Here is a 10533-nt window from a genome sequence, read left to right as displayed (position 1 = left end):
GATATATCCTGGGGAATCTATCTGGAAACGCTCTTGCTTGGGCCACTCCATTGGTGGCCACCAATAGTCCAATTTTGAATGACTTCATGGCCTTTGAAAAGGCTTTCTTGGAGGTGTTTCAATCACCAAACCTGGCTTCCGTAGCCCAGAACCAGTTGATGGACATGAGACAAGGAAGTGCTGACATAATAACTTACATAAGCCGCTTCCATCAACTGGCGACCGACTCCCAATGGCCAGAAGTAACACAAAGTACCTTGTTTCGTCGAGGGTTGAGAGATGAATACAAGGACGAGTTACTCCATATTCCCGAGCCCGAGACCCTCCAACGTCTAATTGAACAAGTGCTCCGGATAGACCAGAGACTTACGGAGCGAAGGGCAGAGAGACGTCGGTCCGAGAAGTTTCATTCCAAGATGCCTAACTTACCAGTCGGATCTTTTGGTTCTCCAGAGTCTGGTTCTGAACCTATGCAATTAGGGGCCATGAGAGGACCTCTATCTGAAGAGGAGAAGAAGAAGAACCTTGCGCTTATGTCTCTATTGTGGAGTGGCTGGGCATTATCTGGGTTCATGCCCTCTACGACCTCAGAAGAAGAAGGCGGAAAACTAGGAGACCTGTTGCGTAATGGAAGGGCAGCAACAGGTCCAGCCTCTCTCTCAGGCCTTTCCGCATCTTGTTTTTCTTCTCACCCCATGCAACCAGCTGTCTTATTGACCCTGAATATCGGGATATCTTTGCCTGATAAGACTCTGGAAGTTCACGGACTGCTGGATAGCGGAGCTTCTGGTAATTACATCGACGAATCATTTGCCAACAGCAATGGTATACCCCTGCTCTCCAAACAGGCAGCCCTACCGGTTGAAGTCATCGATGGTTCACCTCTGTCCTCTGGACCCGTCCGTCTTCATACTGTGGGACTGGTACTGAAGATTGATGATCACTTAGAGACTCTGGCCTTGGACGTGATCAAGTCATCCATCTACAAGTTGGTTTTGGGATTACCATGGTTGCAATGCCACAATCCGGTGATTAACTGGAGAACCTGTACCTTGTCTTTCTCTTCCACCTTCTGTTCCCTGAACTGCAACCTGCCAACCCAGACTCTTGTTTCTTCTACACCTTTGGATTCAATTGGCAGAAGTCCGAGACTTTGTTCCATATCTCATGTTCCTCAGGAATATGCCGATTTTGGTCATGTGTTCTCAGAACCAGGAAATATACCATTGCCCCCACATCGCTCTTTTGATTGTTCAATTGATTTGTTGCCAGACGTTGAAATTCCTCATGGACGGCTGTATGCGTTAACCCAGGAAGAGAGGCAAGTGCTACAAGACTACTTATCGGAATGTTTAAGTAAGGGATATATTGCCCCTTCGAAGTCACCTGTGGGCTTTCCATTATTTTTCGTAAAGAAAAAGGAAGGCGCTTTACGACCCTGCATAGACTATCGTCAATTGAACGATATAACTATTAAGGATCGCTATCCCTTACCCTTGATTCGTAACATCCTGGAAACCCTCCACACAGCTCGGATCTTCACTAAGCTTGACTTACGAGGGGCTTACCATTTGGTTTGCATTAAAGATGGAGACGAATGGAAAACCGCATTTAAGACCCCCTTGGGACACTTTGAGTACAGGGTGATGCCTTTCGGTCTAAGTAATGCTCCAGCTGTCTTCCAGAGATTCATGGATAACATCTTCAGTGATTTAATAGGAATTTCAGTTTGGATCTACTTAGACAATATTTTGATTTTTTCAAGATCTCTTGAGGAACATGTGAGACACGTTCGTGAAGTCCTTCTCCGTTTATCCTCTAACCAGCTGTTCGCCAAGGCAGAAAAATGTTCTTTTCATCAACACAGCATCGAATTCCTGGGATATGTGATCAATCATACCGGTATTGAGATGGATCCCAAGAAGGTCCAGGCCGTCCTAGATTGGAAGCAGCCACATGATGTAAAGTCTCTGCAGCGCTTCTTGGGTTTTGCCAATTTTTATAGGCGCTTTATTCCTCATTTTTCCCAAACCACAGCGCCACTCACAAGGTTGACCAGCAACAAGACTGTTTTCAAGTGGGATTCTCTAGCTTCACAAGCCTTTGCCACCTTAAAGACGGCTTTCACCATCGCCCCTATTCTGCGTCACCCCCAGGACGAATTGCCCTATATTGTGGAGGCAGACGCTTCCGATTTCGCCATTGGAGCGGTCCTTCTGCAGTGTGATCCTAAGACCTCTGTTGAACATCCAGTGGCCTATTATTCATGAAAATTGAATTCCAGCGAAAGGAACTATGCGGTTATTGAGCGGGAATTGCTTGCCATAAAGATGGCTTTTAAAGAATGGAGACATGTCCTGCTTGGGGCACGCTTTTCTGTAGAGGTCCGTACAGATCACCGGAACTTGCAGTATTTACATTCCTTACAGTGCCGTACGCCTCGCCAGGCTAGATGGGCTTTCTTTTTTTCTCCGTTTCAGTTCCATGTTACTTACATCCCTGGTACCGCCAATCTGAAGGCAGATGCGTTATCTCGTTCTCTGGAGAGGGTGGAGAGAGAGGTTGGTGGGAGTTCCCCATTGATTTCTCCACACCATTTCTTGCTGGCATTGTCTCCTCACCTGCAAGCCATTTTTGATGCTACCCAAGCGGATCCAGAACGAGCGAACCTACTGCAGCAATCATTGGTGTCAGAACGAGACGGTTTGCTGTTTTTCCAGAAGAGGTTGTACATTCCGGTAGGGCCAATCCGTGATGGAATACTACATGGTTTTCATGACTCTTTGATTGGGGGACATCGAGGAATTAAAGCTACGCAAGAACTAGTGTCCCGACAATTCTGGTGGCCGGGTTGGGCCAGTTCCGTCAAGAAGTATGTGGAGAGCTGCCCCGTCTGTGCCCAGACGTAAGTACCGAGAAGAAAGCCTCTAGGACTGCTTCTTCCTACGGAATTGTCACCGTACCCGTGGCACACCATAGCCACAGACTTTATTGTAGACCTACCTCCCTCCGACGGATGTACCTGCATAATGGTGGTAATTGACTGCTTTACTAAATACGCTCATTTCATTCCCTTTAGCAAGATACCCACGGCTTCTCAGATGGCATTAGCCTTCCTGCATGAAGTATACCGCTTACATGGTCTTCCAGAAAAGATTATTTCTGATCGGGGATCGCAGTTTGTGTCGTCTTTCTAGAGTAGGGTGTGTGGCCATCTTGGCATTCACAGGGCCATGAGCTCTGGTTATCATCCGCAGACCAATGGCCTAACCGAACGGACCAATCAGACCCTAGAGGGGTATCTTCGCTGCTTTGCCAACGCTACTCAGTCCAACTGGAAGGCGTGTCTGGATTTTGCTGAAGTTTCATACAATAATTCCATCCATTCCTCTACTGGAATCAGTCCGTTCTACTGTTCTTCTGGCCAGCATCCGAAACTGATGCCCTTCCATCCTGTACCCACTAGTACGGTTCCATCTGCTGATGACCTGGTGTCTTACATTCAGAGACAACATGAAGTGGCACGTAAGACTTTGGAGTATACAAGGAGTCATATGAAGGTTCAGGCTGACAGAAGGCGATGTGTGGAACCAGATCTCCAGGTGGGGGATAAGGTCTGGTTATCATCTAGGAATTTGCCACTTAACAATTTGCCGGTTAAGCTGGCTCCATGTTTTTTCGGCCCGTTTAGAATAACCAAGCGCCTGTCCTCCGTAGCTTTTCGCCTTGAGCTCCCACGTTCTTGGCATATTCACCCAGTCTTCCATGTTTCCCTTCTGAAACCTCACGTCAATGACACCTTTGGTCGTTCCCCCCTTCGTCCGGCCCCAGTTTTAGTTCAGGGTGTCCCCGAATTTGAGGTTCAGGAGATTTGTGATGCCCGCTATCGTAGAGGGGTACTGCACTTTCTAGTGGATTGGAAGGGATACTCAGCTTGTGACCGCACTTGGGAACCGCAACAGCACGTACACGCACCTCGTCTAGTGCGTGCTTTTTACGAGAAGTTCCCTTGGAAGCCTGGGGCCCGAGTCTTCCTGGGAGGGGTCATAGTGTCACGCCACTTACCTGGAGACCGGGGTCCTCTGCTGCATCTCGCTCTCCTCCCTCTTGGCGGATCTACCCGCGCTTCCGCTTGCGGGGATCCGCCATGGGGAGAGCTTCTGGGGTTCCCGTCGGGAGTCCTCTGCGCATGCGCGGGAGACCACGGTCTCGATTCCGCGCATGCGCAGTTGATTGGGCTCTCTCCTCAGCAAGGGCTCGCATTCCAAGCCTCGCTTTGGATGTGCCGGCACCCAGTAACGAGGCGGCTTGCGTTTCAAGCCTCTCTTGGGTGCCGGCCATCCTATAAAGCGAGCCTCGATCAGGAGCAAGTCGCGTCTCAACGCAGTTTGCCCTGATCGTGGTTACGCTCGTTACGCTACTTACCTGTTCTGGCTCTGCTCAGTCTCCAGCTTCAGCGTGCATCCTTCCCTGGGTTCCTGCCCCTGAAGCTTTTCTGGTCCTTCTCCCTTTGGGGTCTTGGGGATCCTGTTGGGCTTCTGAGTTCTCCCTGGGGTTCTGTTTCGTTTTTCCTGGGTTCCCCTTCTCAGTCCTTTCCAGTCCTGTTCCTGGGGTTGTCTTCCAGCCCTGTTCTTGGGTTGGCTTTCCCAGTCCTGTTCCTGGTTTGGTTTTCCAGTTCAGTTCCTGGGTTGGGTTCCCAGTCCTGTTCTGGGGGTCAGGTTCCCACACTCTGCCTGAGTCATCGCCTGTTTCCTTTGAAGCACTGAGTCTCCCAGCTGCTTTCAGTCAGATCTACCATCTGCCTGCGATCCCTGTTCCTCCAGTCTTTGCGGAAGTTCGACTCTACCACCAACTTCGGACTTCGCAGTCTTTGGACTTACTACATCTGCCTCTCCTGTCAGTGCTTGCACTGTCCTGACGCCACGCAAATCAGGAGAGTGCGTTCCGTGGCGTTGGGAGTCGGTCCATCTTCCACCCTGTTAAAACCTTGGGTGGCGGAGAGGCCGGTTCCTCGCGTCATACGCTCATCGTCAGTCTGGCTGCCACGTCAAGATCTTCTTCCAAGTCTTCAGGTACGCTTCACTCACGAGATACCCAGCTTAACAATACCCAGAGACTCTTAAGGTAAAGTCAATTTTTGCCTCCGTTGCAGGGCCCAGCTTTGTGGCTACAGAGGATTCCACAATCTCTGATCTGGTCGACAGGAGAGTGGAGGCTGCACTCAAAAGTGCAAAAATGTGTGCTGCGGGCAGTAGTCTATTATGATTCTGTGACTGGTGCACAACTCGATGATTTCAAGCTCCTCATCCCCATTTAGATTAAGGTCAGCACTGTGAGGATCACCTGTAAATAAATGAAGAAGAGATAAGGTTAGCATCAAACATCTCCTGCAACATAAACAGAGCAGCATCAAAGGAGGATATTTCATGGATGATAGCCAGAGGCATTGTTTGCTTAAACCATGGAACATAATGGAGGCTCATCACAAGAGAGCATCCTGAAATGCATTCTCTTCTTGGGTCAAAAGCTTTCTGGGTGTGAGATACATTCTTTGTTCCAACAGGCTTTGGAGAACAATCCGTTACCAGTACTGTTTAAGCCCAAGCCTTCACAAAGACTCTTCACAGGTACCAATGTAGACAAAAGTACCAGGTGTCCAGAGGTTCCATGCAGGCACGTTGTGAAGAAACAGGGGGAGTTCAAGTCCACCAAACCCAAGATGAACACCACGCCAGCCCAAGCAACTTCCTGACTCCAGGAGTCTGGAGCTCTCTCTGCCATCATGAGTTGGAGTCAGCCTGCAATTCGTCAGAAAGGTCTAGGAAGACGTATATGAGAATCCAAGGCCCAGGCCACAGTTCATGGGCCAATTCATCAAATTCTTCTCAATTCTGCTGGACTCTATACTATATGTCACTATATGGGCAAAGAATCCCCAGAAGATGATGGCTCTTCAGAAGCAAATTGGCAAACTCCTCCAGAAGAGAGCAATTAGTTATGTTCCTTGGGCAGAATAGGTAGGGGGTATTCTCCATCATCTGCCTTACAGCAAAGGCCTCAGGGGAGTAACATTCAATTATAGACTGGAAGAGGGCCAACTGGTTCATCAAGGAGACTGCATTCATGGTGCAACCCTTCTAAGGGATCCTCCCCACAACATCCAAAGGGGACTTCATAATGTCCATCAACCGCATTGATGCTTACTTCCACATCCCCATTTTCCAGAGAAGCAGGAGTTTCTTAAGATGTATATTAGTGATTGACCATTACCGTTTCAGGCACTGCCCTTTGGTCTGTGATCTGCTTCCAGGGCATTTTCAAAGGTAATGTCCCCCATAGTAGCAACATCACACTCAAAGAGCATCAATATGCAGCCACATCTGGATGATTAGTTCATCCATACCCCATCTCTACTCCATGGATGAGCAGACGCGCCCATTATTCATGGCCCCCTAGAGCAGTTCAGCTAGCTACTGAATATGAAAAAGTCCCTAATGGTACTCCCAAAGGAGGTGAATCTCACTGGAAAGCTGTTCAGCAATTGAGAAGGAAAAGTCTCACTACTGTGAGAAACCTAAGGGTATTCTGACTTCTTTTTCTCCTAGATCCTCTGCTCTGATGGCCAGGGCACGGCCATCACCTTTGGACCCAGACCCTATGGACAGTCTCCATCTTGTCCCATTAACGAGGACAGGAAGAGTCAGGCCTCCCTTTTCAAAAACCCACACCTGAAACTGGTTAGACTTCCCTACCAGTATAAAAATCAGAGCACAGGAACACACTCTGAGCGGGCTGGGGATACTGGAGGGTGCAGAGAAGCCGGAGGGAGACCAATCAAGCTGAATACAACCTGGAAGGCCTGGAGGAGGAAGAACTGCCCAGACACTGGACTTGTGAGTGCAGGGGGGCTGCAGTTTGGAGTGGGAGCTGCGCCTCCAGGGAGCCAAATCAGGGACCTGGGGTTGCCTGGCGACACTCACATCAGAGCTCCTCCCCTGGCAAAACCTGGAGAGCCCAGGCTTTTGAGCTGCAGGTGGTATGACCCTGACCTCAAACACCCCCTTGTGCTCCTGTTTCTCCCAACCCGCGAAAATGCCATTTTTGGGAAGCTGGTGAAGTGGGAGCAAAATACAAGGAACTACATTCTGGGACTGGAAGTCCAAAACTATTTCTTTTTGAAAACTGAGAGGGGTCAGAGCCCGGCTCAGGGAGACCTGTGTGTGTGAACATTAACGAAGTGCCTGAGAACCCAAAGAAGGAAGAAGTCGAGAGCACGGATAGGACCTGGAAAGCCAGAGTGCATAAAGAAGTCTTGCGAGACCAGAGGGGAACGTGGAGCCGAGGTGCCGACTCAGTTCTGAAGAGAGGCTGTGGCGTGGCTAGGGAGGCGTATCTCCAGGAAACCGGGAGAAGGCAGGCTGCAAGCTGCTGGTGATGCCCTGAATGAAACTGAACTACAGAAAAACTGTGAACCCGGCTCCCAGAGCGTTGCAGTGTGGCTAGGACTATCCATGGTTGCTTGCCACCCCACAACAGTTCTGTAAGGGCAGTAGCAATCTTTTTGACCTCCTGTTTAGGGATTGCTGGAGGGGTATTCGGGAGGATATAGATAAACCTGGGTAGCTTCAGAATTTCATAAAGGCTGCCCTACCAAGTAGGGTCAGCGGGAGGGAATTCCAGTGTTTGATATCCCGCACAAAGCGTTCATTGATAGGGTGGACATTACAAGAGGGAAACCATTTGTGATCCGTACCAATAAATATGCATAAATATTGAAGGTCTTCTGTTTTAATTAGGTATGGGAAGTCAGGAGGGATAGCCTGGTCATAGCCTTGTATTGGGAAAAGGATGGATTTGTTCCAGTTCACCCTACGTCCACTAAATGTTTCATATTCCTGAAGCCATCTGGTCACTGTTGCAAAGGAGTGAGTTGACCTCCCTAAATATATCAGAAGATAGAATATAATGAGACCCTGTCCTCCCACCCTGTTGGCCAATGAAAGCCAGCCCAAGTTGGATCCGTTCTAAGTTGCGTCACCAGTGGCTCAATGGCTAAAGTAAACAATGAGGAGGAAAATAGGGCCAACTGTCTGGTACCCTGGCCCAGTGGAATAGATCTGGAGGATGTTCCATCTACTCAGACTTCAGCAATTGGTGCTTCATAGAGCAAGCAAACCCACCTAATTAAATTATCTCCAAAACCCCTTGTGTACTATGATCTTCCAATACTATCCTAAACCATTGAGTCGAACGCCTTCTCAAAGCTGATCGATGTAAGTGCTGGTGGTTCCTGAAGGGTGGAGGCTTGTTCAGTCCCCAGATATAACTGCTGGATGTTCATGCGGCTGGATTTTCCGGCATAAATCCACATTGCCCTATGCGGATCAGAGACAAGATAACCGGCAATACGTGATAAGCAAGTGCTTTGTCAAGTATTTTGGCTTCCCCGTTGATAAGTGAAATAGGTCTATAAGAAGTACACAGAAGAGATCAAACAGAGGAGTGACCACCTTCAAGCTCATTCAGTTCCATACCTCCCCTGGGAAGCCATATGGGCCCTGCATTTTCCCAGAGTGAAGTTGGGAAATAGCGCTGGCGATTTCGTCCTCTGTTTTTTCAGGCAGCTAGGTCCAGTCTCTCATGGTCTGGCAAGTGAGGGAGAGTGAGGTTACACAACATCCCAGTGCCACTGGGCCTTGGAGAACTATGCAGACCTTGATATAACTCCTTGTAAAAGTCAGCAAAGGCCTCTGAGATACTTTCATCTTACCTTATCCTTCCTCCTTCCCTGTTCATTAGTTCCCTGACCTGCCTTTGTCCCTCATCTCTTCTTTCAAGCCATGCCAGCATTTTCCTGGCCTTGTCCCCAGTTTCATAGATGTGGCTATGTTGTACCGAATGGGCCTGTCGTGCGTTATCTATGGAGGTATTCTGGAGTATTTCCCTGGCCTCTAAAAGTGACCTATGTGTCTCAGGGAACCTGTGCTTAGGAGGTCTGTCTCTAGCCATGCAACCTCACTCTCAGTGTCATTTATGCCTTGGAATGGGCTTTCTTTTTGGCTGAGATCCATGATATCATCTCCCCGCTGAGCATGGTTTTATATCCTTCCCGGTAGTATCATAGGACTTTCTACCGTCCCATAATTGAGAGTAAAATATTCTGCTGTTTTGGACGTCATGCACATAACAAATTCGGGAAAATCAAGATAATATCCATGAGACACCCCAAGTCTTGCTATAACTTGCTTGGGTGTTGCGCTCCGTTGGTAGCAGGGACTATTGCCTCATAGGACAACAGCCAGCGATTGTCAGGCATTCATCAGGTAATAAGGTCAAAGGTCAACATCCCATGCTTATTTCTTCCAGGAGTCCACACCAGTCTCATCCACAAGCCTCAGACTCCTCTCTCACAGCACACATAACCATCGGATAAAATGTAATTGCCCCTCACCCCCACTCTCCATTACACATTAGAAGAGTGTATTGGTTTCAGTGCATTTCATTGTGTTCACTGTTACTGTGGTACGATTCTCCTATGCACTGCTTTTCACGTCTTTACAAAATAAGGAGTGGGATGAGGAAGACACACAAAGAGGTGATGAAAAGATGACTTACTGGTAAAGCCTTCTCACCCATGTCCCAGTCCTAGGTTCATCCATTGAGGATTTTGCAGAGGGTTTTACTGCTAAGGTACGGACGGGTGAAATGTTGGGTAAAGGATGACCTTATACCCTCTCTACCCCACGGAGAGGTAAAGGGTCTTACAAAATGTCTTTTAGCAATGTGGCTACCTGTCTCGAGAGGGGGACTTTTCACACATTTAGGAGTGGGATAGAAGAGAAGGACTCTAGGTAATGGACTTGACGCCAGTAAGTAATGTAATTATTCTCCAAAAGAATGTTTCACCTTCATTGACTTAAGTGGTATCACCCTCCAAAAATATCTACAGTAACCTCAACGAGTACTGCACTTGGGGTATGGGTGCAAACTGTCCCCAGACAGAATTGGAGAAGTTTACAATAGAAACAAAGTGCAACCCATGTGGTGATATTAATCACAACATTAACAAGATTGTTCATTGTTGTTACAGTATTGACACAATCCAGATAATATATTCTAGCATATTAAGAACATATACATTAAGAGTCCCAGGAATAATCATGACCAAGGAATTGGGTGGGGGAAAGAGAGAGTTAAGAAAATCTTGATAAGTGAGTGCATGGAACTGCTAACGGACCCCGCAGTCCATCCCACCGACATATTTTTATTATTTTTATTTTTTATTATTGTTATTTGGTTAACAAAGTAACCTTTAACAAAGCTTACATTTTTTTTTAAATACAAGAAATGACAAAGTACAAGTTAAAACAGAGTTAAGACAAAACAGAAAGGAAACATAAAAGTGCAAAAATGAATCAATGATATGGTAATTTTTCCTGCTTCTAAAACTTCTTTTAAAAAATGAATTGCGGTAACCATCCAGTCATTGCGACCATAAGAATTCATAATAAGCTGCCACACTCTTTCGGTAGG

The sequence above is a fragment of the Ambystoma mexicanum genome, chromosome 4q (assembly GCF_040938575.1).
Source record: "Ambystoma mexicanum isolate Mex_15411 chromosome 4q, UKY_AmexF1_1, whole genome shotgun sequence".
In the NCBI taxonomy this organism is placed as follows: domain Eukaryota; kingdom Metazoa; phylum Chordata; class Amphibia; order Caudata; family Ambystomatidae; genus Ambystoma; species Ambystoma mexicanum.
Note: the sequence above shows the minus strand (reverse complement) of the source record.